The sequence below is a fragment of the Lissotriton vulgaris genome, chromosome 10 (genome assembly GCF_964263255.1).
Source record: "Lissotriton vulgaris chromosome 10, aLisVul1.2, whole genome shotgun sequence".
NCBI classification, from domain to species: Eukaryota; Metazoa; Chordata; class Amphibia; order Caudata; family Salamandridae; genus Lissotriton; species Lissotriton vulgaris.
The window spans coordinates 982569991-982595238 of record NC_141698.1 but is presented as its reverse complement, the minus strand read 5'-3'; positions in this window follow the sequence as shown (position 1 = coordinate 982595238).

The window sequence follows — 25248 nt, the reverse complement described above, 5'->3', positions numbered from 1 at the left end:
CCACAACAATTTTGAAAAATAGATTACATTTAACAAATTGATTGTCAAAAAACGACAAAAATCCAAACAGTAGAACTGGAGTTGTGAATTGGTGAAGATCTTAGTAAAAACCAGCATCTAAAAGATCAAAGTACCAACCACAGACATCTATTCTTGCAGAACCAGGTCAAAGTCGCAAAATATGGAGTGCGGGTTGGATACAAGAAGTGAATTGGGTCTAGTTTGATCTACCTTTGGACTTAGAATACATTTTGAAGAAAATGTTTTGAAAAGATAAAGTTAATGGGGGCACAGCCGCAGGCGGAGTCCAAGGAGGGAGCACTGTTGTCGGGTAGCCACTAGAACAAGTTGCGGTGAAGATTTATATGTTCAGAGTTAGTTTTTTTTTTGGAAGTTGAAAATCTTCAGCGGGACAAAGCTGCAGGCTGTAGACGAGAGTTCCAGGAGGCTGAATACCACTTTGGCGAAGGACCACTGAAAAGGATTTGCTGCTGCAGAGAAGAAAATAGAGCAGCAATCAACAAGCAGGTTAGTCCTGGTCTTCCCTCGGTTCTAAGAGCAGTTTTTTGCGAAACATTTTGCTGACTTCAATGAAGCAGGAGTTGGACATAAAGTGGATACAGTGGATTGGGACCAGATCAGTATTTTGCTTAGGAGTTAGAAGAAATATGAAGAAAATGCCTCTGAGAAAGTAGAAGTTCGACAGGGAAGTTGAAATTCTCCAGCGGGATTAAGCTGGAGGCTGTAGCAAATGAGAGATGCCAGATACCTCTTTGGTGTAGAATCGCTGAACAGGATTTGTTGCTGTGGAGAAGAATGTAGTGGATGCTGCTACAATGTCAAGCTGACTGGTGATGCACCTTGGGCGGATGGACTTGCAGGTTGGTCCCAGCAGGTCTCCTCTCCATCCTCAGAGCTGTTTTTGGCTAGAATTTTTTTAAATCCCAAGTTTTGGCTCTCTGGGCACCTTTAGCACCACCAAAAAGGTCCAGTACTGAAGCGGCACCACTTGGGGTGTTAGGTCTCACACAGTCTAGGTGCAGGTGGAGTCATTTCCATCCCTGAGGCTCTGATTAGGAGGCCAGCCAACTAGCCCTTGGAGTCACTTTTGTAGTCCTGGGTTCAAGCAGTGGAATAGGGCTCAAGCAACAGGGCAGGCCTCTGAGGTATTAACGATTCAGAAAAGGGGGTGGTGATGAACAGAGTGTCTGAATTAAGCAGACCACTCTTACCCAGTCCAAAGATCAGGGCTTGATCCATCACCGTTATTTATCTCACTGCACCATCCCAGCTCAGAAACTGGCTATATGCAAATCAGTCTGTCCCTGGCCCAGTGCATCATGGGAACAGGGCAGACTAAACTACCAAGCCAATTCTTCACCAGAAAGGAGACAAGCTACCGGGGACCGGTTTCTGGCATTTCAGCCTTCTTCGGCCCGGCTTGCTTGAATCCTGATGGTGCAGTGAGAAAGGGACTCATGTCTGAGTATACCCTGCCACACCTATAGTGGCCAAAAACGATTCAGAAAAGGGGGTAGTGATGAACAGAGTGTCTGAATTAAGCAGACCGCTCTTACCCAGTACAAAGAGCAGGGCTTGATCCATCACCGTTATTTATCTCACTGCACCATCCCAGCTCAGAACCTGGCTATATGCAAATCAGTCTGTCCCTGGCCCAGTGCATCATGGGAACAGGGCAGACTAAACTACCAAGCCAATTCTTCACCAGAAAGGAGACAAGCTACCGGGGACCGGTTTCTGGCATTTTAGCCTTCTTCGGCCCGGCTTGCTTGAATCCTGATGGTGCAGTGAGAAAGGGACTCATGTCTGAGTATACCCTGCCACACCTATAGTGGCCAAAAACGATTCAGAAAAGGGGGTGGTGATGAACAGAGTGTCTGAATTAAGCAGACCACTCTTACCCAGTCCAAAGATCAGGGCTTGATCCATCACCGTTATTTATCTCACTGCACCATCCCAGCTCAGAACCTGGCTATATGCAAATCAGTCTGTCCCTGGCCCAGTGCATCATGGGAACAGGGCAGACTAAACTACCAAGCCAATTCTTCACCAGAAAGGAGACAAGCTACCGGGGAACGGTTTCTGGCATTTCAGCCTTCTTCGGCCCGGCTTGCTTGAATCCTGATGGTGCAATGAGCTAGGGACTCACATCTGAGTATACCCTTCCACGCTTATGGTGGACAAAAATGATTCAGAAAAGGGGGTGGTGATGAACAGAGTGTCTGAATTAAGCAGACCACTCTTACCCAGTCCAAAGATCAGGGCTTGATCCATCACCGTTATTTATCTCACTGCACCATCCCAGCTCAGAACCTGGCTATATGCAAATCAGTCTGTCCCTGGCAATAGCCAAGTTCTGAGCTGGGATTGCGCAGTGAGCTAAAAAACGGTGATGGATAAAGCCCTGATCTTTGGACTGGGTAAGAGTGGTCTGCTTAATTCAGACACTCTGTTCATCACCACCCCCTTTTCTGAATCATTTTTGTCCACCATAAATGTAATGTAAATGTGGCGTATTTGTATAGCGCGAACAGTGACCCGGAGGCATCCCGGCGCTTGTACTCCTACCACAAGGGAACCCCTCCTGGCTTTTCCTTGTGGGTTGTCCACTCCTGGGCATCCCATGGTGAAACCAGGCATCCCTTGTGTATCAGGGGGCCTTTGTGGAGACTAAGCAAGCTATTGCCCAGAGTTGCAGCGTGGGACCCATGCTTAGAATCGGCACTGAGGCGAGAATATCCGGTCAGAGGAATTTAAGCCCGAAACCCGCCGAGGCAGGAATCGAACCCTGGTCCTTGGCCAGCGTTCTGCATCAAGGTCTGCCGCTCTAAGCACTGAGCCACACTTCTCATAAGCGTGGAAGGGTATACTCAGATGTGAGTCCCTAGCTCATTGCACCATCAGGATTCAAGCAAGCCGGGCCGAAGACGGCTGAAATGCCAGAAACCGGTCCCCGGTAGCTTGTTTCCTTCCCAGTATAAGAATTGGCTTGGTAGTTTGGTCTGCCCTGTTCCCATGATGCACTGGGCCAGGGTCAGACTAATTTGCATATAGCCAAGTTCTGAGCTGGGGTGGTGCAGTGAGCTAAAAAACGGTGATGGATAAAGCCCTGATCTTTGGACTGGGTAAGAGTGGTCTGCTTAATTCAGGCACTCTGTTCATCACCACCCCCTTTTCTGAATCATTTTTGTCCACCATAAGCGTGGAAGGGTATACTCAGATGTGAGTCCCTAGCTCATTGCACCATCAGGATTCAAGCAAGCCGGGCCGAAGAGGGCTGAAATGCCAGAAACCAGTCCCCAGTAGCTTGTTTCCTTCCCAGTATAAGAATTGGCTTGGTAGTTTGGTCTGCCCTGTTCCCATGATGCACTGGGCCAGGGTCAGACTAATTTGCATATAGCCAAGTTCTGAGCTGGGATGGTGCAGTGAGCTAAAAAACGGTGATGGATAAAGCCCTGATCTTTGGACTGGGTAAGAGTGGTCTGCTTAATTCAGACACTCTGTTCATCACCACCCCCTTTTCTGAATCATTTTTGTCCACCATAAGCGTGGAAGTGTATACTCAGATGTGAGTCCCTAGCTCATTGCACCATCAGGATTCAAGCAAGCCGGGCCGAAGACGGCTGAAATGCCAGAAACCGGTCCCCGGTAGCTTGTTTCCTTCCCAGTATAAGAATTGGCTTGGTAGTTTGGTCTGCCCTGTTCCCATGATGCACTGGGCCAGGGTCAGACTAATTTGCATATAGCCAAGTTCTGAGCTGGGATGGTGCAGTGAGCTAAAAAACGGTGATGGATAAAGCCCTGATCTTTGGACTGGGTAAGAGTGGTCTGCTTAATTCAGACACTCTGTTCATCACCACCCCCTTTTCTGAATCATTTTTGTCCACCATAAGCGTGGAAGGGTATACTCAGATGTGAGTCCCTAGCTCATTGCACCTTCAGGATTCAAGCAAGCCGGGCCGAAGAGGGCTGAAATGCCAGAAACCGGTCCCCGGTAGCTTGTTTCCTTCCCAGTATAAGAATTGGCTTGGTAGTTTAGTCTGCCCTGTTCCCATGATGCACTGGGCCAGGGTCAGACTAATTTGCATATAGCCAAGTTCTGAGCTGGGATGGTGCAGTGAGCTAAAAAACGGTGATGGATAAAGCCCTGATCTTTGGACTGGGTAAGAGTGGTCTGCTTAATTCAGACACTCTGTTCATCACCACCCCCTTTTCTGAATCATTTTTGTCCACCATAAGCGTGGAAGGGTATACTCAGATGTGAGTCCCTAGCTCATTGCACCATCAGGATTCAAGCAAGCCGGGCCGAAGACGGCTGAAATGCCAGAAACCGGTCCCCGGTAGCTTGTTTCCTTCCCAGTATAAGAATTGGCTTGGTAGTTTGGTCTGCCCTGTTCCCATGATGCACTGGGCCAGGGTCAGACTAATTTGCATATAGCCAAGTTCTGAGCTGGGATGGTGCAGTGAGCTAAAAAACGGTGATGGATAAAGCCCTGATCTTTGGACTGGGTAAGAGTGGTCTGCTTAATTCAGACACTCTGTTAATCACCACCCCCTTTTCTGAATCATTTTTGTCCACCATAAGCGTGGAAGGGTATACTCAGATGTGAGTCCCTAGCTCATTGCACCATCAGGATTCAAGCAAGCCGGGCCGAAGACGGCTGAAATGCCAGAAACCGGTCCCCGGTAGCTTGTTTCCTTCCCAGTATAAGAATTGGCTTGGTAGTTTGGTCTGCCCTGTTCCCATGATGCACTGGGCCAGGGTCAGACTAATTTGCATATAGCCAAGTTCTGAGCTGGGATGGTGCAGTGAGCTAAAAAACGGTGATGGATAAAGCCCTGATCTTTGGACTGGGTAAGAGTGGTCTGCTTAATTCAGACACTCTGTTAATCACCACCTCCTTTTCTGAATCATTTTTGTCCACCATAAGCGTGGAAGGGTATACTCAGATGTGAGTCCCTAGCTCATTGCACCATCAGGATTCAAGCAAGCCGGGCCGAAGACGGCTGAAATGCCAGAAACCGGTCCCCGGTAGCTTGTTTCCTTCCCAGTATAAGAATTGGCTTGGTAGTTTGGTCTGCCCTGTTCCCATGATGCACTGGGCCAGGGTCAGACTAATTTGCATATAGCCAAGTTCTGAGCTGGGATGGTGCAGTGAGCTAAAAAATGGTGATGGATAAAGCCCTGATCTTTGGACTGGGTAAGAGTGGTCTGCTTAATTCAGACACTCTGTTCATCACCACCCCCTTTTCTGAATCGGAGGTATTAAGGCATATATATTATCCAGGATAATCCACCACACAAGTGCTAAGAAAAAACATGGGTCAAAAATGCAAAATCTCCATGCATATTCCATAGACTTCTTTAAGAAGTTTTACCACAAAAACTGCTGAACAGAATTACACCAAATTTGTCAGGAAAGTAGATCTTGGCCTGGAAACTGTTGGCCTTATTTATGAGCTTTTGCCATTGGGGAGTGGTGCAGGCCTCCCTACTGCGCTGCCCAATGGCAAAACGAAGGGCCAGGAATGCGCTTTATCTATATGGTATGGTGCATTCCTGTCCTTTCCCCCTGTGCCGGCACACAATGGGCTGCTGTGTGGCAACGCAGGCACCATTGCATCATGGTGCAAGGGTGCCTGCTTTGTAGGATGATTTATTTTGTGCAGGAGGGGACCCTTCCTGTACAAATTCAATCCATTCAGGTGCTTTCATTTTTGTATGTATGCTGCAGAATGCAGCAAACATAAAAAAAATTTTCATTTCTCTTCGTTGTACCTCCCTAATGCCCCCCAAGGGGTGGCATTGGGTCCTGACGGGGAAGGAGCGGAGCGGAGCGGGCCATCTTCTTTGAGAAATTCGCGGAGATTCATCAACCGGTGCCAAAGTTATTCCCAATAGAATGTTGCGGATTTCCTATGGAAACTAGGTCCTAACTATAACTACCTACTGGCGACCGCCAGTAGGTAATATACTAACTCTGGTAACTGGACACATAACAATAGGATTAACAATAATTTTATGCCATTTTATTCCACAGTGTCCACTGTACATATGGGAAATAACTACTGGCACAAGGACAATCTAGAACTGGAAATAACACCCTTTGAATACCAAAACCATTTCATTGACCCCTGTATTGACTAGATGAAATAGGAAAGCGTTTCAAAACAAATACTCATGCCAATTAGTGACTTTGAATACAAGAATGTTCTTCTCTTCCACTTTTGTGATTCGGAATATTTTGTGTAATTTGTATATTTAATTCATAATGATAGGGCTAAACTGATGAACTAGCGCCAGAATACTTGGATAGGGATGCACAGTTGAATACAACTCATATATGACTACATATATAAACTCTGCATATGTTCAAATCAGTTGGTAATCTATATATCCATATTTCTAGAGACACAAGATGTATTTCTCCTTTTTAGAAAGTTTAACTGGGCTCAGTTAACTTGTCTAAGGATGTATGTCTGAAGAGTCAGGAGTAGTTATTATGGGAATTTTAATCACACGATGCACTTTTTTATCATATATTTGCACTAATAAAATATGTCAAATACATAGTATGTTGACAGCCTGGTGGGATATAGGACACAAATATATTGGCACATGGAACTTTGTAAGATTAGACCTAGGTAAGCACCTTTACCTTTGCACAGGACAAGTGAACACCTATGCTCCCAATTGGGTTGAGTGGGAGAACAGTGTGAGAATGGTTTAAATAGCCTATGTCTTTTATTGGTATTTTACTTGAATTTTCAATGATTTTATGATACCGTGTTTTCACTATTGTATTTAACTATGTGAGAATCCTTTATGGTGCATGAATTTTGCTATATTTTGCACAAGTATTTAACCATATAAATGTTCAAAATCTCGTCATTTAAATGAATTAACTCAGTGACCATATTGCACTGTGTTGTATTGCACATTGATTGTTCCCTTTACAAGTCCACTGTCTAGGTCTATGTACCACCATCCAATCAAAGTTATGCACTGTCACTTTAAATAGTTCACCCTCACTTATATTCGCTGTCATGTGAGCAAGGCACTGGGGTGCCGAAATGTCATGGAACCGACAAGCGAATAAATTATTCATCACCGTGAAATTTGGTCCGTGCTTTGTGTTCCTGCGCATGCTGAGGAAGAGTTGCAGCGCGCAGGAAACTTTGGTTGTCAATATATATATATATATATATATATATATATATATATATATATATATATATATATATATATATATATATAAACTGCCCCCAGCTATGAGAATCCTAACCCTGATCTCATGAGGGAATGGGCCGAAAGCAATCTAGAGTCATATCGGCATCTAGTATTGATTTTAATCAAGTACGCAGACAGTGAAAGGACGCAACTATTGAAAGAAATAGCCACAATCTACAAGGAGTTGGAGAAGGGCAGGGGTCAATGGGCAACCAAGAAATTGCACATGGGGATTCTAATCGTACCATCGTAAATCTGACCCCCTACAGCTCTCCTGCGATGAAAAAACGTTCTCAAATTGGGCTTATCATTTGCACTGCATATTAATATAGACTATGCAGCAACTAGAATTGACCTCCGCAAATTTCACCTACTCAATCGAACACAAATACTACATCACAGAATTTGGAACATAGTGATGAGATCATTGCCTCGGGTCGTCCATGTCTAGAGACATTTTAGAACTGTGGGAGACTGAGGGGACGGGATATTATGTAATCCCTGAACTTGACAATTGATTGGCTAAATACATTTCACAAATGAAGCAGAAAACACCTATAACACCTTTTAAGCCACCTTCAACCTTTAGTCCCCTAATGCCCCGCGATGCAATTGACATTTTCCACGATAAATGTAAACTCTCAGCTCAAAGGTTTGCAGGGACGGATATCCAAAGGAAAGTGCAAATACGACAAGCAAGCGCAACAATATGAAGCTCTGGTCACAAGGCTGAGCAAAGATAAAGACATTGTCCAAGTGAGTGACAACGGTGGTAACGTTGTGCTTCTAACACAAACTAACTATGACAAAGAAACCTACCTCCAACTCAACGATAGAGAGCATTACGAAAGGATTAACACAGCAACCATGAAAGCTACTCATCAGGAGTATTAGCAGAAACGTGCAAAGTGGAGGAGCAAGAAAATGATGTCTGAGGACGAATACAAATATTTGAAAATTGATAGCCCAGTAACTCCCCTGATTTATTTCATACCAAAAGTCCAAAAAGACATGACAAACCCACACTGCAGACCGATCATCTCTGCAAGCGGTGGGCTTTTGGAAAGAACATCAGTGTACATTGATTTCTTTTTGCAAGGATATGTGAGAGCCTTGGACTCATCTATCCAAGACACTGGGGACTTTCTACTTAAAATTTTAAAGATTATATGGAGAAATGATTACTGGATGATGGCACTTGACGTGACCGCGCTATATACGAGCATTATACACACTGATGGGATTGCTGCTATAGACTATTATCTAATTCGTCGAACAGAACAATTCAAGGATCACAACATCATGTTACAACAAATGCTCAAATTCTGCCTAGACAACAACATTTTCATGTATAATAATCTTCTTTACCGCCAGTTGCAAGGAGTTGCAATGGGGGCCAGTTTCTCCCCGAGCTACGCCTGTTTACACATTGGAGCTTGGGAGGAACTGGTCCTCAAGGTCGACCATGGGGCAATTTTAATACTAATGTGGTTGCTTGGTATCGTTATATTGATGATTTGTTTGTTGTTTGGAGAGGAGGCAAGGAAAAAGCTGTGGAGTTCATTTCTATGATCAATGACAATGTGTTCAATCTTAAGTTTACTGCAACTATGAGTCAGACTAGTGTTACCTTTTTGGATATGGAGGTGAACATTAGCAACAACAAGATTGAGACAAGATTGTCAGAAAGATCACTGCAGGCAATACCATTTTGCACGCGGACAGTGCACATCCTACACATTTGATAACGAGTATCCCTTACGGAGAGATGCTCTGACTTAGAAGGGTGTGCATCTGCAAAGCAGATCTGAAAGTAGCTCAGAAAGCTAGTAAGAGCAGGTTTCTTGAAAGGAGCTACACTAAACGAGTCATAGACAGTGCTATAACAAAATACATGCAAGTGAGCAGACAAGATCTGCTCGATACTTACAACCCTATAGCCCTTCCTGTGATACCTGCAAGTACAGCAATGATTGATCAGCCGCCTGCTCAAAGCAGTTCATTTTGAATCATAACAGGATTTAACAGACAACATAATGAATAGTATCAAATTATTAATCGTAATTGGCCTACAATTCTGAGTGATCCCGTTATTGGTCCTTCACTTCCACAGAAAGCCTCCATTACTTACAGCCAGGCTCCTTCTATGAGGGACCGATTGGTCAATACCAGCACGGAGGTTATCGAAAAAACTACTTGGCTTCAAACCAACAGTGTAAGTCCTGTACTCATGGTAGAAACAAGAAAACATTCATAGATGGTTTTAGTGATAAGGAGCATCGGATAAACAAGGTGCTTACCTGCAAAACTGAATTTGCCATCTATATCCTTCAGTACCCATGACAACTAAGATATTGATAAAAGCACTCAATTTCTGTAGTAGTTGTAGAGTAGCTTTAATGTACAACCATCAACAAGCACAGCAACAGCAAACTGAAATCTCAGCAATTGAAATGTCATCATTCTATTAATGATGTAATCAACCAGGAGACTCTTAAAGATACAGCAAACATAACACATCCCCTATACACAGTAAAAGAAATAAAACAAGGCTTGAAAAACAGTGTAGAGCATCAATAAAAAAAAGAACACAAGCAATAAAATAAACTAACGCATTACATAATCATTGAACTTCCTAGGAAGCTGTAAAGACCTCCTAGGAGTAACTCTTTGGTAACTAGTAGAAGGAGCAGCACTAGGATTACTGGAGATTCTGGAACCACTATTGAAGTGATGCTTGACATCATTGCACTTGGCTAATTTAGAAATATTCCAAGTGCAACCATTATCCAAGGTGACAACACTTTTCCTAATGGAAACAATGGTGAAAGGACCAGTGAAGTTCAAAACACCCTTGTGACCAAATTTCGTTTTTTTCACTAGAACACTGTCACCCACATTCCATTTCCTAAGTTTGACAACCATCTTAGAATCATAACGTTGTTTATATTTCTGCTGATAATTTGTCAAAGCTTCTCTCCTTCTCACTACCTTTTCAACACTGTCACCACAAACTCTCTCCGGAAGCCAAGTAGGATTGAGCTTAGAGCAAGCTTATCTCCCCCTCAAAGCTTCAAAAGGAGATCTCTGCATGACGGCATTAGGAGTCGTGCGATGTGCCCACCACGTCTCCCTCAAAACACTGGTGAAAGAGACCTTGGACTCTAAAGCCCTCTGCGCACAACTCTTCACCACTCTATTCATCCTTTCTGTGAGACCATTCGCTTGAGGAGAGTAAAGAGCTGTTTTCTGATGAATGATCCCCAAGCTACTCAAAAAACAACTCATCTCATTGGAGGTGAATTGCACCTCATTTTCAGTGAGCAAAAACTTCTTTCAAAAATTAAATCACAGTCCGTGAATAAACAACACTCATGCATTTGGAAACCACCCATTTAGAAGTGTAATCCACCAACAACACAACAAATCTCTCATGAGAAGGCATAAGCTCTAACGGACCTGCAATATCCAACCCCAACTTGGTCCAGACAGCAGCAGGAACCTCAACGGGTGAAAGCGGAGCCTGACTAGTGGTGCGTGATTTGTCATTGACAGCACATAAATGACAATCTTTGACAACGGATTCCACCATTCGATCCATACCAGGCCACCAGTATCTTTCTCTAATCCTTCGTGAGATTCCTTCCCAAATGCCCTTCGTGAGCAAGATTAACAACTCTTTCTCTTAGACTACTTGGGAGCACGATTCTGTCACCTCTCATTAAATTATCCTCGAAAAAAGACAAATCATCCTTCACTGTCCAATAAGGCTTCAAATCACACTCAAGAGTATCATAATTTGGCCACCCGTTCCTGATGACATTCTTTAACAAACGAAAAATGACGTCATTTTCAACACACTGTAACCATGCCTCCTTGGATATGCTAGACTCCAATACCCAATTTATACATGTAGTGACACCTTCAGCAACACGATCTCTATGAGTGGGAAGACGTGATAAACAATCAGCAGGCTTATTATTCTGTCCTGGAATATACTGCACCCTGAAGTTATACTCCTGCAAACCTTCACTCCATCTTTTTAATCTAGGTGTCATATGATCACTCTGATGACAAGAGAAAATTTGAACCAAGGGACGATGATCAGATTTAACAATGAACAGTATCCCCCACAAGTAAAATTTAAAGTGAAGTACAGGCCAAAATACTGCCAACGCCTCTCTTTCAATACACAAATAATTAAACTCAGCTTCCCTTAAGGCTCTTGAAGCGAAAGCCACAACAACTTCTTCTCCATTCACAACTTGGGAATGTACAGCACCCAGACCTTTAAGACTGGCATCAGTTGTCAAAATAGTCTTAAGTTTGGCGTCAAAATGACCCAGAGTAGGCATTTTACCAATTTCCTTTTTTACCAATTCGAAAGCTTTCTCGCAGTCAACAGACCACAAAAAATGTACACCTTTCTTCAAAAGAGATCTTATGGGCTCAACAAGACTGGCAAAACCCTTAACAAACTTGGAATAAAATTCCGCCATTTCTAAGAACGACTTGACTTGATCTTTATCCACGGGTGTTGGTGCGTTCACAATGCTCTCCGCCAATTCTAATTTGGGCTGAATCCCGCTCCCAGAGATAACATGTCCCAAATACGTGACCGACTCTAAACCAATACGACATTTTTCTCTCTTGACAGTAAGTCCACTAACATTTAACTTATTTAAAACTGATCTCAATACCTTGTCAAGCTCACTCTCATCCACCCCATGAACCAAGATATCGTCTTGAAAAAACATCACGTTGGAAAGACTGCCAAGAACCATTTTCATTAGTCTTTGAAAACACGCAGCAGCCGAAGCTAGACCAAATGGCATTCTTAGGAATTGGTTAGCACCTAAAGGTGTGACAAAAGATGTCAGATGTCTAGAATCCTCATGTAACACGATTTGGTGGTAGGCTGAGGAAAGATCAAGTACACTGAATATCTTTGCTCCTTTCAAAATACTAATACTGTTTTTTGCTTGGAAGCAAAAAACATGCGGTGCATAGGCGCATCCTGCAACATCTTAGGGCTATAGTGAATCAAGACAACACCTATTTTGTAGCCAGGCATTTCAGAGAATTCCATCATAGCGACAACAAAGAGCTTAAGTTTTATGTCATTCATGCAGTCATTGCCAGTAGACGAGGAGGCGACAGGGCATCCAAGCTCCGTAAACTAGAAACAAAAAACATTTTACAGCTAGACACCAAACAGCCAGGGGGCCCTTATATAACTGAGAACTTACACACAAGCTTATATTAATTTCCGGTTGGATTTATTTTCCCATAAAACACAGTGATTTTTTATCTTAGCAGGACAGACCTAAGTGTGGTCTTAACTGTTTGATAAATATTTATTGTTTTAAACTTACAATATGATAAAGGGTTTTTAACAGGTTACCTTTTTCTCATTTTAATTCATGGTAGCCAACTGATGAGTCCTCTGTTTGAGTAGTCAGATATAGCCCCGAGATCTGAATTTCCCAGTGGTGGGAATCAGATAGCTGTAGGCGGTAGAAACCCCATTTCCCCCCCCCCCCCATGTTATGTATATGACCTGTGTCCTTATTGAGTTTTGAACATTTAAATTATATTTGCATAATCCAATCATTTAAATTATACTTGCATTGAAATTGTTACTGATTACTCGAAAATACGGCTATAAGTAGGATATGAGTGTGACTGGGCTCAGTCCACCATAATGAAAGTATTATTTCCCAGAATATTTTATAGCTCATTTTTAAGCAACATTGGCACTTTAAAACCTGCACTTTTTTTGCACATTTACCGAAGGACAAAGATCTGTGATTTTTTTCATGTTAGCTGGAAGACAGAAATGACTAACATTGTAGGGATTTATCCCAAGATTTACTTGAGATGTCCAAAATTGAACTATGGGCAACTTAATATGTATAGTGTATTATACTGTGATACGCGGTTGGCAGTCATTGATACAAGGCATAATGGTATTAATACAGTACTGAGATAGGCGAGACTGGCACAGATAGAAGATATATTGATTCTATTCTTTGGCTTCCGCTCACCATAACTTCGGTTATGGATTTAACCCAGGATGAGATTTTTCTTTGAACAGGCACTAATAATTATGTTTTACTTGGAGGGGCTATTTTACAATGTAGATTTAACCATGCAATTTGTAACCTCTTAATGAAATAATGTATATTGCGATGTTTGGCACATATGGGCACTATTGCACATATATAGCAAATTTTGCACATTGTTTTAGGTAAAACCAGTACTGTATGATCCAATTTGGCTATATGGAAATTACACAGCTTTGTATGACCATTACAACTGCCACTGAACGAGTTCTCCACAATGTCATGAGATCAAGGCTTTCAGGAGGCGAAACCTTATGGTGGCAAAACAGCACAAAATACAATAATATGCATCCAATTTCCTAGTCCGTGCACGTGTATGCTGAGGAGTGGCACCGACCTAGCTGCTGAGGCTGATCTACGGATTGCTATATATATATATATATATATTCACTGAAAAACAATAGGTTTCACACACGTTATAGTTAGGAATTAGCATTTAAAAAACCTTTTAAATTAATTTAAAAAACCATAGGTTTCACACGTGGAGTGGTGTGGCTCACGGGTTAGAGGCGGCAGACCCAGAAGCAGAGAACGGCCCGGGACCAGGGTTCAATTCCCGACGCGGCAGGGTCGTGGACCAGGGTCAACGGACTTAATAATTCTCGCCTCGGTGCCTACTCTAACCAGGGATCACACTCGGCAACTCTGGGCATTAGCTTGCCTCATCTCTACAACGGCCCCCCACATTTGCCGGGGATGCCTGGTTTCACCTTGGAGATACCCAGTAGGGACCATCTCACAGGGATAGCCAGGACGGGTTCCCCAGCGGTCTACAGCGCCACAACGCCTCAGGGAAGCAGTGCGCTTTACCAGACCACATACATACATACATACACACACATACATACATGTTATAGTTAGCTGAACATTTCTCTCATACACAACCTTTGAAATTCCTCCGTTATAGTTAGCTCAGCTAACTATAACTTGCGCGCCCGCAATGCACTGCTGATGACGTCACATATTACATCACTCATGACATGGTCAGTGACATCACTGATGACATCCCTGATGACATCTCAAATGACATCCCTGATGACATCACTGATGACATCTTCCAGTGAATATGTGTCTTTCTGAAAAATATATTTTTTTATATATGTATATCTAAAGGTCGAGGGAAGAATAAATGGGTAAATAAGTGTCTAAATGGATTTTTTTTTTAATTCATTGTATAACTGACTTATTAAGTATATCTTAGTGAATAGGTGTACTAGTGAGTAATCTTTAAATATTTAAATATCTGTATTAGTGTCTCACTTTGTATATAAGTGGCTGCATCGGTTGGAGAGTAGCTACATGAGTGTGTATATGGGTTATTAGTTGTTTTTTTTAGTACAAAATGAGTGTTTGTACGGTTCGATGGGGAGTATTACTTAGCACACAGATGCATGAATGACTGACTCACTGTTTGTATGTGTTTTGAAGACAGCATGTGTTCAGGTCTGTATGGGTGGATGAGTGTGTGTATGGGTGTGTTAGTGAGTGAATGACTGTCTCAATAGTATCTTTATGAGTAACTACATATGTTTTAAACTAGTATATGTGAGTATTGTTGTATATAAGTGAGTATATCTGAGAGCAACAGATTCTAAGACTTCCTGTATAAATAAGTATGTGTTTCCATAAGTGATTGTTTAAGAGAGTAAGTATGACTACGATTCTGTAGAAGTTAGTGTAGTGGTGGGTGCATAGCTGTATATGCAAGGAAATGGATATTTGATAGTTTATTTGCATGTGTGAGTATGTGTGTGACTAACTCTATGGATGAGTGTTGGTGTATAACAGGATATATAGGTGTATTAGTACATATGATGAGTCAGTACATGTATGAGTGACTATATAGAACTGTTGGTGAATGAGTGGATGTTTATGTAGATTTTGGGATTACTCAATAGGTTGTTCTCACTGGAATTGGTATCTCCATTTTTTTGAAAATTTTAGTTTCTATTTTTGATTGTGTGTATCAAAGGTTATATTACAGTAAGAGGAGGTTTGCCACAAGGATGATGTCATCAATGATGTCATCAGGGATGTCATTTGAGTGGTGTAATGTGTGACGTCATCAGCAGTGCATTGCGGGCGCGCAAGCTATAGTTAGCTGAGCTAACTATAACAGAGGAATTTCAAAGGTTTTGCATGAAAGAAATGTTCAGCTAACTATAACATGTGAAACCTATGGTTTTTTCAATGAATTTGCAAGGTTTTTTAAATGCTAATTCCTAACTATAACGTGTGTGAAACCTAAGTTTTTTTCAGTGAATTTCATAGGTGTTGTAAATGATAATTTATAAATGTATTAATTATTATGTCTTTCTTTTTATACTAATTTCATATATTTTTAATATAAATGTTTATATTTATTTTATTTTTCAGATTATATTTCATATTCTTATTATAAAATAATAACAAAACTAAATTGCAAAGTAATTTTTGAATGAATTATTGATTGACGTCAGTTGCAAGTATAACACAGCTCCAGCAATTCTCTTGCGGCCCTATGCTCACAATGCTGTATCAATCCTTACACCTGCTTCAAGCATGTGCAAGGTTTTGACGCAGCATAACCTCAAAAGTCACTGAATAAAATTCACTCAGTCACTTTTAGGAGGCCTTGCTGCACCCCCTTCTGCACAAGAAAGCCTCTTCTGGCGCAGCGCTTTACAATATAATACACCCTCCAGATGCGTCACATTGTTAATAGCACACACCACGGCACATCTTTTGCACCACCGCTGTGTCACAAAAGTGACGCAACAGCTGTGTAAAAGAGGCACAAGGGGATTGTAAATCCGCCCCTAACACATACAAATTCACCCAGGCACTTTCACCAGCAGCGCAAATTGAAACATAGACTAGTAACATATTTATGTACATGTGATACATTCAAGTGCTCGGACACATTACAGTATACTATAGATAAACACCTTATAGATTTATGCTGTAGCAGTTCCTTATAATTCTGTACTTTCACATTCTCCACACACTAGTAACATATTTATTCATTCCTTTATGAACTACACATTCATTCTGACAAACTTTTGCACACTAACATAGAAATATAGTTCTTTCTTTGACCAGTGAAGGTAGTTCTAAAAATAACTGTGTTTTTGTTTTGTATTTTCTTTGTGTTTTCTCAACAAATTCTAAGTGGAACAAAATAATGAAAAAAAGAACAACTAATGTCGAGGACAGCAATGATCCTGCATCCTGCATATGGCCGGGATGCCTGTCACCCCCTCTCAACACAATCCCCAAGGATGGGAAGACGGACTCAGTTCTGAACTTTTGGAAGGCGGGAGGGAGTCACCCTCCCGGCCGTATTTATTAAAATATGAAACAAAATTAAAACATTAAATAAAAGTTTCATATCATGTACAATTTTCATTTATTACATTTCGATGAAGACATGTTCATTGGCTAACCTTAACAAATCTCTAATACAAAGGTTTCCTAGCCGAGTCTAACATCCTGCAAATGCATACATTCTAAATTAAAATTGTACATCCTAGCATTAAGGGCCAACGGCAAGGTCACAACCGGTGTCAGATCCCTACTACCACAACTCTCGCCCTCACGGTGTGAGTGGCGGCCGCGCAGAGGACTGTACCCTCTGTGCCAACTCCAATTTCCCTTGTCTTGTTGGGGGCCCCCATTTCAGCTCGACGCCATTTTAAAGGTCGTCCGAGCACCCGTGTGAGGTATCCGTAGGAAGGACAGCGTGGACTCCCCCCCACCCCACACTCTCTCTCACATCCGCCGTCGCGGATATCCGGGCCCCGGGAAATTCGTAGGAGGGGCATATAGCCGCCTCCTCCCCTGGAAGGGGCCTATGGCCGTCTCCCCTTAGGCGACCCATACTTAGTGGGTGCCGCCTCCCAATGGGAGGGGCCAATGGCCGCCTCCCCCCGGGCGCTCCCATCCATAGAGGGTGGCGCCCCCCTCTAGGGACCTTGAAATTACTGCTCACCGATCATGACCTTACCGCCCGACCAAAAAATAAATACGACATTTGTTTACCTACTAAGGGAGAAAATATCATCCTGACTCCTTGTATCACTTGTTTACTCCTAAGGAAAACAGTACCTACAACAGAATTACATCCTTAAACTAGACATTCCTTTTCTTCTATACGGAGGGAAAGAAGATGTTATCAGAGCCAACTTTATTCAAAAACTAACATTGCCATAAGGGGCTGGTGGGTGGGTCAAAATTGCTCCTTGTTCCGTCGAGGGCTCACGTGCAACGAGTGGGTGCAGCTTCCAAGCACAGGAACAAGAGGATGCTTCTTCGGATTCCCGCTCTCTTTATTCTCCTTCGGGAGGGCGTGTACCCTCCGCCGGTACGCCTACTGGGCGGGACCATCGGTGTAGGTGTCTAGGACAACCCCTCTTGGGCGGGAAAGGGCGCCCCCCGGCTATGCCGCTTCGGGCATACCAGCCGAGACACGCCCCCGCCCAAAATCGTTTCCCGGGAGGATCGGGGCACCCAACCATACGTTCGGGGGGACCGAGTGGTCGCCCCTTTCCATATGGCCGGGATGCCTGTCACCCCCTCCCAACACAATCCCCAAGGATGGGAAGACGGACTCAGTTCTGAACTTTTGGAAGGCGGGAGGGAGTCACCCTCCCGGCCGTATTTATTAAAATATGAAACAAAATTAAAACATTAAATAAAAGTTTCATATCATGTACAATTTTCATTTATTACATTTCGATGAAGACATGTTCATTGGCTAACCTTAACAAATCTCTAATACAAAGGTTTCCTAGCCGAGTCTAACATCCTGCAAATGCATACATTCTAAATTAAAATTGTACATCCTAGCATTAAGGGCCAACGGCAAGGTCACAACCGGTGTCAGAACCCTACTACCACAACTCTCACCCTCACGGTGTGAGTAGCGGCCGCGCAGAGGACTGTACCCACTGTGCCAACTCCAATTTCCCATGTCTTGTTGGGGGCCCCCATTTCAGCTCGACGCCATCTTAAAGGTCGTCTGAGCACCCGTGTGAGGTATCTGTAGGAAGGACAGCGTGGACTCCCCCCCACCCCACACTCTCTCTCACATCCGCCGTCGCGGATATCCGGGCCCCGGGAAATTCGTAGGAGGGGCATATAGCCGCCTCCTCTCCTGGAAGGGGCCTATGGCCGTCTCCCCTTAGGCGACCCATACTTAGTGGGTGCCGCCTCCCAATGGGAGGGGCCAATGGCCGCCTCCCCCCGGGCGCTCCCATCCATAGTGGGTGGCGCCCCCCTCTAGGGACCTTTCGCCTCATTTATGAGGCCTTGCGTCAGTTTTGCGCTGCGGATGCGTCACTTTTTGTGACGCATCGGCGGCGTAAAACATGCGCCTTGTTGCGCCATATTTAAAAAGTGACGCATCTAGGTAGATGCGTCACTTTTTAAACCCCTGCGTCACATTATGCCTGCGTCAGGTATAATGTATGCAAAGGGGGTGTTCCCCCGCAAAAAGCCTCGTAATAGTGACGCAGTGAAATCTATGAGATTTCACTGCGTCACTTTTAGGATGCGGTTGCGTCAAAATCTTGCGCCTGCCTCACAGCAGGCGTAAGACTGACGCAAGCCCTTTCACATGGGGCTTTCCCCATGTGAAAGGACGCATTGCTGGAATTGCGTCACTTTTGTGACACACTCCAGCAATGCGTCACTTTTGCGCTTACAGATGCGTCAGAAATACTGACGTATCTCTAAGTCCTTGCGACATGATGCGTCATACATTAAATATGACGCATCATTGGTGTCGCAAGGAGTGCGCAGTGAAAAGTGACGCATCGCTGTTTTCACGCAGCGATGCGTCACTTTTCATAAATGAGGCCCCTTGAAATTACTGCTCACCGATCATGACCTTACCGCCACAGGCCGGATAGTTGACTGGCTATCCGGCCCCCCCACAAACTCCTCCTAAAGGTCATGCTTCCTCAAACCCCTTAGCCAAGCTATGAAGTCTCCTATGAGTAAGACATTCCCCTCCCTGGATAGGTGAACCCCATCATTGAGATGCATGTGATCACCCCGAATACACCCATGCGGAATGCTATGCAACTGCGGAGAGCGAAACAATCTCCCAAGCTTGTTATTAACCTTCTTCACCGAATGGTTCAGAGCTGACACAGAAAGGCCCCCCCGCCAAACCCTTCTGGGAATCATGTGGGACCAGGCAATCGTGCACCCCGGGATTCTTTTTGGCAACCAGCTAACAGCAGACAAAACTCGCTCGAGCAATACTCGCCTACCGATTGTCACCAAATCATTGCCCCCCAGGTGTACTATGATTACAGATGGCGGTGACCTCTGCCGCCCTAGGAGACCCTCAACAAACATTTCGAACTGGTCAATACAGAGCCCGCCCCTTCCGTGGAAGGCCACTCTGTACCCGTATTCCCCAGCTGCGTGAGCCGCGTCACCTGCTTTGAATACGTCCCCGGCCCGCCTCACGTATGAGTGGCCCACGACCCACACCACTCTCTCCTCAGCAGGTGATCCGTGACCGCTGGTCCCCTGGTGCTGGGTCGACTGCAAATTCCGCCCCGCATGATATGCTCGCGAAACTGTAAATCAAACAGAAGACAAGAAGCGTGAGTGCATGTAACTTGACTTCACAACATGTGCAGACGCACATACCTTTTAAAACAATCCGAGGACCATCGTCCCAACTGTTTTACCTCTTCCGCACTCTGACCCCTGGCTGTAGCCTCAGTAGCAGCCCCTATCCTAAAGGAGTGGGACCCAAAATCGCCCGGGTCCATGCCCGCCGCCGCGATTGTCAGTGCAAGCACCCTCTGGAACTGAAACCTCGTCAGCGGGGTGGCATCGATGTGCCTCAGCAAACCCCCCCCATGTATCCGCCCTCAGTGCCAAGTATTCTTCGATGCACCTTATCGGGCACGTGGGGGACCCTCGCATGCGCTGCACAACAACACTGTGTCCCATAGCTCCCTGGTCAGTTTTGGACCTAGCTATCGTGACCACCATCGAATCACCCTTAATTAAGATGTGATCCCTGCACAAGCCTCCCTCCACATCTTTCTTATTCCTTGCGACCAGTTCGCTCACCCGCATAGCCCCATGGAATGCTAATGCGAAAGCTGCCCGGAACAGAACTGCTTCGAAATGGGAGGAGCATGTCGTGACTAGTTTTGCCATGAGTAGGGCCAACCTCTCTAAGCCAATCGGGCGCCTCCCGTCCTGCTTACGACCCTCGAGGCGCTGCCAGCCACGAAGGGCTTTCTTCACCAAAAAGGAACCCGTTGGGTCTTCTATGCCATGCACCTGCGCCATGAATGAGATGCCGCCCGGTGCCTATTGGCCGTTGCCGCTAATCGGCCCTCCCTGTGCAGTGCTACCAAAAACCCAAGAAAGGACTCCTCCTGACCCCAGTTCTGATTCCCTGTCGGACCCAAAAATGCACAATAGGAACGAAACGCTCCTTCATATGCCTTCCTTGTCCTGGGGGCTAAGCTTGCTGCCACGAGGTCTTGTAATCCGGGGCACCGATTAGCCAGAGTGCTTCGGGGAATGGTGCCGCCGCTAGGTCCGCTGTAGGTAGATAACCCCTGAACGCCTGCATATGTGAACGAGAGAGTGCATCAGCCGCATGATTCAGTACACCCGGCACATGTTTCGCTCTGAACTGTACATTCAGTCTCATGCAAAGCAGCACAACTTCCTTCAATAATCTCAAGATCCATTTGCAGCGTGCTGCCTGATTGTTAATGCATTCGACAACAGTCATATTATCGGACCAAAATACCACAGAGCGGTCTTTGAACTCGTCCGGCCATGCCATCAGAGCAACAAAAATAGGGAATAGCTCGAGGAACCCTATATTACCTGTGAGACCGCTGGTGTGCCACCACGTCGGCCACGTTTGCCCCGACCATCGATTACCAAAGATGGCGCCGAATCCCACGCTCCCGGCCGAGTCAGTCCACAAACCTAGCTCGTCCGAAGACACCGGTGGCTTGTTCCACACCACTCGACTGTTGAAATCCGCCAGAAATGCTAACCAGATGCGCATATCCTGGCGAACCTCTGCAGACAGTCTCGTGCAGTGGTGTCCTTCCTTGAGACCAACCATAGCTTGTGCAATAGAGCGTGAAAAGGGGCGGGCCATTGGTATCACTCTCAAGGCAAAGTTAAGCTGACCTACCGCCTGCTGTAACTGGTGCAGGGTCACTTTCTCCTTACTAAGGCATAGTTCCAGGGAAGCCCTAAATTTAGCTACCTTTTCCATTGGCAAACGGAAACATCCCTCCACAGAATCGAGTTCAATTCCCAGAAACTCAAGTGAAGTAGATGGTCCGACCGTCTTACCTGGTGCCAATGGCACTCCAAACTCCCTCATGAGGATGCAAAAGTCCTGTAGCACCTGCGCACATTCCGTGTCGCCGGCTTCTCCCAAGAACAGAAAGTCATCTAGGTAATGCATAACATGCCTATGCCCTGTGGCCTCGGTGAATGCCCACTCTAAAAAACAACTGAATTTTTCAAAATAGGCACAAGAAATGGAGCAACCCATCGGCATGCATTTATCCATGTAATAACGTCCTTGGAACGCAAAACCTAGCAAACGCTGATCCTGTGGGTGTACCGGGAGCAACCGGAACGCTGATTCGATATCTGATTTCGCCACCAGCGCCCCGGGGCCCAGACGATTCAACATGGTGACGGCATCATCGAATGATGCGTACCGCACCGAACAGACTTCCGGGTCAATAGCATTGTTTACTGAGAAACCCCTTGGAGCAGACAGATTGTGGATCAGCCTAAATTCCCCTGGGTCTTTTTTGGGGACCACCCCTAATGGGGAACAGATGAAATTCGCCACTGGCGGGTGCTGAAATGGGCCAGCGACTCGGCCTAGGGTCACCTCTTTGGCGATTTTCTTCTCTACCACACCTGGATTATGTTGTGCCGAAAGCTGGTTTTTACAAAAAGGTTCCCCACGAAAATCCCCTGCCGGGATGTGGAAGCCATATAAGAATCCCTTCCTCAACACCCCAGCAGAGACATAATCAGGGTATTTGTTTAACCACGGAGTCATAGCCATGAGATCAACGGGAGTGGGCAATTGTACACAATGATCCACCTCAGTCCTGTTTGGACCCTCCTCTACCTCCCGACCCGCTATTTTTCGACCTGCATGAAATCTCCGGGTGCGAGGAATTCCCGCAACCCACACATGCATGTTTGAACTTACATGCCCCTTGCGGTCTGCTACAGTTGCCTCTATTGAAGCCCCAACAGACCCCCCGCTTTCCTCCATTCCCGCCGGTTCTCGGCTGGTGATCGCCACCGGCGCCTGCTCGAAAGGGCACCGCGGGCTGCTGGTGGGAAAACCCTGACCCATTCCCACCCAGCGAGGACGTCTTCGCCGCGCCAGGCAGGAGCTGCTTCTGCCAAGAAATCGAGTCGAGGCAATCCCATGTCAGAGAGGGATCATACTCTTTTGCTTTACGGAATTTCATGTCGTAACCCATCCATTCATTCCCCTCATATGTTTCATAAAAATCCATTATACGTGCCTGATAACAAGACAATTCGGGCAACACCTCGGGCTTACGCTCGCCAATAATCGCAGTAAACATTGCAAAGGCCTTGGCCCAATTTGTTATCGTCTCATCCACCCTGAATCCCACCATTTTGGCTCGCCAGACACTCGGGTGCCACAAATCTTTCTGTGTCTTAGCATACTCCATCTTGCGATGGTCGGTCAACAGCGAAAACATATTAATATACTTGTCTGCCCATATCAATTCTTTCGTGGCCAACGGTATATGTTGAACCACCCTCTCCCGTCTTGAGGGCAAGGAGCCCTCCCCCGCCATTGGCAAAGCGAGCTTACCCGGTTCGGACGTTGTTCCCGCCGTTTTCTCGATGCCAGCTGCTGATCCTTCCGGGGTCACCTGTGAGGAGACAAGAGGGATATTCACCTTCGCGGCATCTCGCGACTGCCGCAACTGCTGGATTAGTAGCCTGGCCTCTTCGGCCGTGTCTCCGGGCGCCGTAGCACCCCCTGCCTTTTTGTTGAGCCACGCGGCCAACTGGGTGGCCAATTCGGGTGGCATGTCCTCATCGTCGGCGGGCGTAATCACAACCGGAATCGGTTGACCCGCGTCTGGAGTTGGTACTGGGGCATCAGCTGGTATGGCAGGGCCAGCTGGGGGCACCTCTGGGACCGGAACCTCCCCTGCTGCCGCCCTCCTCTTTACCCGTTTCCCCCTACCCTCGGGGGCGACTCCCGGCAATGCCGGGCCTATTACCTTCTTCGGGTTACCAGGCTTGTTCATTGCGGCCAGTTGCTTCTTAATCCCCGCCATATCTCGACCAAGCGCTGGAACCTGACCGACGCTCCGTTCAATTCTCGTCATTCTGTTCACCAACATGCGAAGCACCTGGTCTGTCTCTGAACCCTTTCCTGTCTTCTTGCCAGACATGGTTTGATGTATCCACTCCGGGTCGATCAACACGGTCCGGGACTCTTCTCTGTAAAGTCACTGAAAGAGAAACACAAGAATTACAAGTTCTCAAAATTGCTCCTTGTTCCGTCGAGGGCTCACGTGCAACGAGTGGGTGCAGCTTCCAAGCACAGGAACAAGAGGATGCTTCTTCGGATTCCCGCTCTCTTTATTTTCCTTCGGGAGGGCGTGTACCCTCCGCCGGTACGCCTACTGGGCGGGGCCATCGGTGTAGGTGTCTAGGACAACCCCTCTTGGGCAGGAAAGGGCGCGTCCCGGCTACGTCGCTTCGGGCATACCAGCCGAGACACGCCCCCCGCCCAAAATGGTTTCCCGGGAGGATCGGGGCACCCAACCATACGTTCGGGGGGACCGAGTGGTCGCCCCTTTCCATTTCATCAAGTCTATAGACTGCTCCCCATAACACAAAAGTTTATCGCAATAAATGCATAGAACTTTAACTTTAGCAAAGTCAGAGTCAATATGTGGGTGTGTACTGCTTGCTGAAAATGCTGCTGCCGCAGTTGATGTGCTTGGTGCAGAAGCAGGTGGGTTCTCGTGCAACCTCCGTCTTGCAGCTCGAGCAAAGTTCTTGGGGTGCAAGTTCCTCACGTGTCGCACCATATTTGCTGTGCCGAGGAGTATTTTTTACATGGATCACCCCTTGAAAGAGTCGCACATTTTACAGGTTACTTTTGGAGCATTAACCTTTTTTTGACCTTCTGGAAAAGTGAAAAACTTTCAAATTAGAGCTTCTTTCCTCTTCTTTGGAAGTTCTTCAGGAATAAAATCTCCCTCTGAACAACTGCTGGAAGATGACTCCATTGCTCTTATTATGGTGATCTTCCTTCTATTTGATAAGATTCTCAGAACAAATGCTTCTTCTTAGAAAGTCAAAGTCGAATAATTATTATGGGACGGAACTTTTAACAGTCACAATAGAAAAAGTTATGAACCAATCAAATCTCTTATTTTAAAGTCACATGGCTTTGCGTATGCTTATGATGCGCTTGCGCAGCTCTTTCAATACGAGTACGCATGATGTTCTACCGTGATTTGTGTAATTCTTTTTAAAAGTAATATATGATTATTCCAAGTATTACAAAAAATCATAGTTATCCCAAATGTCTGCCCTTATTAATTACATTAAATACATACATGTTTTAAACCAAGTAGAAACATTGCCCCCTTTCGCATACAGAACGCCGTACATGATATCACACAGAAGCTTTAATGTGACGCGTAACGTCAAAGCATATTCGTACCGTATGTGCGGGTACACACTGAGTATGATAAGCAGTACAAACTATGGTGCGATCACTCTCTCAGTGACAAATCAGAGCTCAGGGCTAAGGAGAATGATAAGAAGTGCTGACTCATTGCAGATCCG